This window comes from Ctenocephalides felis, unplaced genomic scaffold (assembly GCF_003426905.1).
Source record: "Ctenocephalides felis isolate EL2017-DRISC unplaced genomic scaffold, ASM342690v1 CF-g0.4_SCAFFOLD_01170, whole genome shotgun sequence".
NCBI classification, from domain to species: Eukaryota; Metazoa; Arthropoda; class Insecta; order Siphonaptera; family Pulicidae; genus Ctenocephalides; species Ctenocephalides felis.
Window position 1 is genome coordinate 76196562 of NW_020537324.1, and position 7233 is coordinate 76203794.

Genomic DNA, 7233 nt, shown 5'->3' on the forward strand with positions numbered 1-7233 from the left:
GTAGTAAATGTGTCAATTTCTGTAGTAATTTACCTTATGCCTCTAATATTTATTCATAATAAAATTATATATAGTACTGTCTCAGGGCATTTCCATGGATTGAGTTAGACTCCAACTCAAGAACAAATTGTGTGAGATTTTCAAATATATTTCCATTGCCATCGGAAATATTTTTCATCAATATTCTCAAGTAAAAGTTATAATAATTTTGCTGCACGATATCAGGTTGTCCAGAACGGAGATTCGAACCCGCAAGGCACTGCGCTCAACCCTTACGCCACGGAACGCCCATTTATTTATTTTTATCCTGGTCTAATTAAAATACGATAATTGTACCTCACTTCCGTAATAAATCACATTGCGTGCATAATATATCATTTTATTATATATATATATATATATATATATATATATATATGTGTGTGTGTGTATGTGTGTGATATGATATTTAATTGTCTTATGGAAAAATTCATTAATCTATAAGGGATTATCACTAAAACTTTGACTATTTAAAAGTTAATTATAGTTATTAGGTAAATAGAATCAATATCGTAATATTAAAGAAGAGAAGGGGTTGTTAATTTACCGTGGTGGTCAATTAAAGGGTCTAAGGCTATTGTTACAAAGTTTTTTATTGGATGCAGCAATGTCGTATGCACCTTCTCTATATTTCCAAGTGAAAACATCGGTTTTCTACTGCTTGATATCAGGCTGCCGCGCATTTATCTATAATGGTAACCAAAATGATTTGCTATCACAATTTCTGTAATGCTAAAATTTTTTTATTAGATTGAATTAGTCAATTTAATTAGCAAATCTAGACTCGGATTACTCGTCAGATAGACTTTTTTTTTTCTTTATTGAATTACAATCTGCCTTTACAGAAAGGAAGACAATCAGTAATTTTGATAATATAGGAAATATTAAACATTAGATCTAAAAGGTTACCCAGTAGTAAGCCTTTTCAATTTTGATATATTAAATTTAAATTTTGTGATTATATAAAGTAAACTTAAAAATAAATAGATATAGGATGCACATATGACAAAGATTCCATATGACAAAAATTTTAAATGACGAAAATTTCTAATGACAAAAACTGCAAATGTCAATAATTTCAAATATCAAAGTTTCCAAATAGCAAAGATTCTAAATGACAAAGATAAAAAGAAACCTAAAAAAGATTCCAAATGTCAAATATTCCAAATGACAAAAATTCCAAAGTACAAAAATTTTAAATGACAAAAGTTGCAAATGTCATTAATTCCAAATAATAAAAATTTCAAAGAATAAACATTTCAAATGACAAAAATTCCATATGTTAATCTTTTGAAAAGTTAATAATTCCAAATGCCGAAGATTACAAATGACAAAAACTCGAAATAATAAAAATTCCAAATGACAAAAATTCCAAATGTCTTGAATGTTTCGAAATGTTAATAATTCCAAACATCGAAGATTCCAAATGATAAAAACTCGAAATAATAAAAATTCCAAATGACATTAATTTTAAATGACAAAAATTCCATATATCAGAGATTCCAAATGTCAAAGATTCCAAATGACAAAAATTCCAAATGACAAAATTCCAAATGATAAACATTGTAAATGACAAAAATTCCAAATGTCGAAGATTCTAAATGGAAAAGTTTATACATAAAAAAAACCTTAAATGACAAAAATTTTAAATGAAAAAAATTCAAAGTAAAATAAATTCCAAATGTCAAAGATTCCTAATGATAAAAATTCCAAATAACAGAAATTTCAAACGACAAAAAATTTCAAACGATAAAATATTCCTAAAATCAGCAATTTTGAATTCGAATGACAAAAATTCTAAATGACATAAGTTCCAAATGACATAAATTCCAAATGACAATAATTTCAAAGGATAAAAATTGCAAATGACAAAAATGCCAAATAGCAAAAATTAAATGACAAAAATTTCAAATATCAATAATTCAAAATATCAAAGATCCCAAATGTCAATGATTTAAAATGACAAAGAGTCTAAATGACAAAAAATCAAAATGAAAAACATTTCAAATGTCAGTAAACCCTGAAGTAAATAATATGTCAATAATTTCGAATTTTATTAATTCCAAATAATAAAAATTCTAAATGACAAAATTTCTGAAAGTCAATAAACCAAAATCTCAGTAATTTTAAAGATTTTAAATGTTAATATTTCCAAAAGTCAATGATTCCAAATGATAAAAATTCCAAATGACAAACATTTCGTATGACCAAAAAACCAAATGACAAAAATTTTAAATGACAAAAATTCCTAATGACAAAGTTTCTAAATGACAAAAATTCGAAATGATAATAATACCAAATGATATAATGTTCAAATGACAAAAGTTCCAAATGTCAATAATTCCAAATAACAAACATTTTAAATGACAAAAATTCCAAATGACAAGAATTCAAATTGACAAACATTTCTAATGAAAAAAAATCAAAATAAAAAATTCTAAATGTCATTTGGAAAAAAATCAAATTGTCAAAAATTTCAACCCACAAAAATTCCAAACAAACAAAATTTCCAACGACAAAAAAATCCAAATTTTAATAATTCCAAATATCATATATCGATATACTTATACTCGGCAATTAACCAAATTCTAATTAGTGCCACCAAAAAAATAATATCTAGCTAACTTTTTTTAAAAAAATCAGTAAATATTTTGAACTTTACTTGTAAACCCTTTGATTATAAATCTTTACCACCAGTGATAGTTAAACGATAAACCATGTCCTCATTAATATAAAATAAATTGATGGCATCAATCTAACTGGACGTGTTAATTTCTGATTGATCGCCTAAACAAACATTTTTCATCATATCGTTATAATTTGTCACAAAAATATATTATTAGTAATAAATAATAATTGTTTAAATAATAAAAAAAATGTTTAAGAAAGTGCAATTGAAGTTAAAATAAAATCAAAAAAAATATTCAAATAAAATTTGAGATTTTTGTTGTCAAAATTCAAGTTCAAAATATGTATCATTATTCTAAGTGAGGATAATAAAAACCTATATAATTTATTCATTATTATTAAAAACATGACTCATTTTGTTATCAACAAATTATTAAATAATGGTGAATTTGTGCCTAATATTTATATTAATTATTATTAACAAAATAAAATTTATTAACTGTTTGTCCTGTAACGAAATTCAATGGATGATTTGGAACACTTTGGGGTTTCATACAAAGGTAAGAAAATTGTTAAAATTATAAATATTTATAATAAAATTGTTAATAATTATTATTATTACAATTTGTTATTTCCAAGACTTTCCAAACTATAAATATAATCGGATTCAAAGATTCCACAGAAGGAATTTTCGATGATTTAATTACTTGTACAGAATTCTCTTCTTCGGTGACTGTTTTTAAATTGGAAAGTGGGTGAGTGTATTTAGAATAATCTTTTAAATAGTATTAACTTTTATCTCTAAATTGAATATAAATTCCCAAAAAATTTTGTTTTTGCAATATCAGAATCTCCCAGTTTTCTGAATCTGAAACTTTCGATCTTTAAATATTTTAATACCTGGAATATTTAAATTCGTAATTTTTCAAAGTTTTAATAATTCCAAAATAAATGTATACATCATTTAAAAATAATACCAACATTCACAATATCTATTATTCCTGCGAATCATCATCAATTTATGGGAATATCTAAATCTAAAATCTAAAAGTTCTAAAAACAAAAGTTCATTTCCAAATATCTAGAATGCCAAATATCTGCAATTGCAATATTTAAATTTCCAAACTCCTAATTAATGTCTAGAATCGAGAATATATACAATTCCAAAAATCAAAAAATTCATTCTAAACTGATGTTCAGAATATCTGAAATTCCAAATATATAAAAATTTCAAGTAACTAAAATTCAAAGTAACTAAAGTTACATGTATCTAAAACTCCAAGTATCTATAATTTCGAATAACTAAAATTCCAAATATCTGAAATTTCAAAACCTGAAATTGAAAATATCTAAAATTACAAGATTCAGATACTTGTTCGTAATTTATAAAAAAAAATTGTAATTTATAAAATTTTAATTAGGTAATAACCCAAATATCTAAAAATTTTAAATATATAAAAACTGTAAATATCTAAAAAATTTAAATATCTAAAATTTTCAATTATCTGAAATTAAAGTATCTAAAATTCCAATATATCTAAAAATTTAAATATATAAAATTTTCAAATATCCTAAATTTCAATATATCTAAAAATTTTAAATATCTAAAATTTTCAACTATCTGAAATTTAAAGTATCTAAAATTCCAATATATCTAAAAATTTTAAATATATAAAATTTTCAAATATCCTAAATTTCAATATATCTAAAAATTTTCAATATCTAAAATTTTCAATTATCTGAAATTTAAAGTATCTAAAATTCCAATATATCTAAAAATTTTAAATATATTAAATTTTCAAATATCCTAAATTTCAATATATCTAAAAATTTTAAATATCTAAAATTTTCAAATATCCAAAATTTCCACTTAATTTCCATTAAAAATACTAAATATCTGAAATTCTAAATATCTAGAAATTGAAATGCCTAAAATTCGAAGTACCTTAAATTCCAAGTATCTAAAATTACAAATATTAAAAATTCAAAATATCAAAAATTCCAAGTATCCAAAATTCCAAGGATCTAAAATTCTAAATATCTAAAATTTCAAGTACCTAAAATTCTAATCATCTAAAATTCCAAATACCAAAAAATACAAATATCAAAAATTCTAAGTACACAATATTCAAAATAATAAAAATTCCAAGCATCTAAAATTCCAAATACACAAAATTCCAAGCACCTAAAATTTCAAGCACCTAAAATCTCAAGTATCTAAAATTCCCATTATATCAAAAATTCCAAATATTAAAAATTCCAAATATCAAAAATTCATAATAACAAAAATTCTAAGTACCTAAAATTTCAAACATCAATAATTTCAAGTACCTAAAAATCCAAGAACCTAAAATTCCATGTATATCAAATTCCAAATATCAAAAATTGCAAATGACAAAAATTCGAAATATCAAAAATTCAAAGAACCTAAAATTCCAAATATCAAAAAATCCAAGTACTTGAAATTTCACATATCAAAAATTCAAAGTACCTAAAATTACAAATTTTAGAAACTTCAAGTACCTATAATTGCAAATATCAACAATTCCAAGTACCTAAAATTACAAATATTAAAAATGCTAAGTATCTAAAAATTCACGTATCTAAAAATTCCAAGTACCTAAAATTCCAAGAACCTAAAATTCCAAATATAATAATAATATCAAAATCAGATCAATCAAAAATTCCTGGGTACCTAAAACACCAAGTACTTAAAAATTCAAGTATCTAAAATTCCAAGCACCAAAAATTTCAAGTAACTAAAATTCCAAATAATAAAAATTCGAAGTATCTAAAATCCTAAATATCAAAAATTCCTAATGCCTAAAATTTCAAATATCTAAAATTCCAAGTACCTAAAATTTCTAAGTATCCAAAATTCAAAATATCAAAAATTCCAAGTACCTGAAATTTCAAGTACCAAAAATCCCAAGTACCTAAATTTCCAAGCACCTAAAATTCCTAGCACCTAAAAAACCAAATATCTAAAATCCAAATTATCATTCACCATTCACCATTTTTCAGTAAAAACAAATCAGGCCCAGCAACCCGAGCAATAATAGCAAACGGCAGACTCCGCCACAAACAACTGAATCTCTTAATAGGCCAATGGGGTGCAAATCTCCGTTTCGCCTTCGACACAATTTTCAAACAAGAATCAACACACGAACTACTATTCCTTACCACAAATTTAACCGAAGAACGAATCCATGTCATCATTAAACAGATATGGACAGAGTACAAAATCCTCAATGTCATGATAATGGCGATAAAGGAAATAAAAGATAGATCTTTGGTGTATGGTGTCCTTTATATTTACCATCCATTTGTGGTGAATTTTGGAGAAAGGGGTAAAGTTTATAGTTTTAAGGTGACCAAGGATAATGCTAATGAACAAGCTGGGAAGATTGAAGATTTGTATGGCAGGAGGATTTTGGATTTGCAGCAGTATCCTTTGAATGTTTTTATTTTTGAGCTGCCTGGGTATTCTAAAGCTGTGAGGGATGAACGAGGAGTTCCGATAGGTAAATAGCAAAAGATAAATGATTTATCTTAAATTATGTTTATGACAAGTATCTCCATTATCTTGAACTTTATATTTCTTGCATCAAATATCTTGGCACAGACCAAGAATTTTGATTAGGAGAATCTAAATCAGTTTTTCCTAACTATATTTTTGTTATTCCAGATTACACAATGGTAAGGCATAATTTTGTTTTACTAGGGTAGAGTGAGGTCCAATTTGACTTTGAGCAATTATATTGTGAAAACTAGAGTTTGTCGGTTTTCAAAATCCGTTTTTTTTGCGAAAATTATGGTTTTTTAGTGAAAAATGTCGGTTTTCACTGTATAAATGCAAAATGACAAATATAGCCAAATATAAAAAATAGTTGAAAGCGTTTTGATTCTTGAAATCATATCGGTTCAATAGCATTTGATATCTTATCAGTATGCAATGGTCCACAGAAAGGTTTTGTATATATTAATTTAGATTTTTATACCATTGTATATAATAATTTAAATCAGTGTGACTTATTCTTGAAGCCACAAATTAAAGAACAAAAAACTTAGAATTATTATATCAGGCTTAAAAACAATTAAGCATAATTTGGTCGCAGGTATGAGAGTATTTTCTATTTTAGAAAATTTTGTTAGAAACAATAAAGGTCATGTCTAAGTAGCAATTCGATAGACGTTCTCAGTTTTTTTAAATCATATTTTAATAAACAGCAAACAATTAGAATGTGTTAAATTAATTAATTAAAATTGCTCGGAACAGAAATAAAAGTTTAGCCTAATTATTTTCAAAACGAAAAAATTGATATTAACAAGTATGTATCAACATGTATCTAATATTTTCTATTTTTTTTAATTTAATGCTTTTTTATTTAAAAATGTATTATTTTTATTTATTCGACAACTTTCCTTTCACTTTCATAAATATATTTTCATTCTATATATGAAAATAATGCATGAATAACGAATAATTATTTTTTCATAGTTATTTAATCAAGATAAACTATTATTTTTTAGTTCTACTAATTAAAATTAAAATAATTCTGTTTA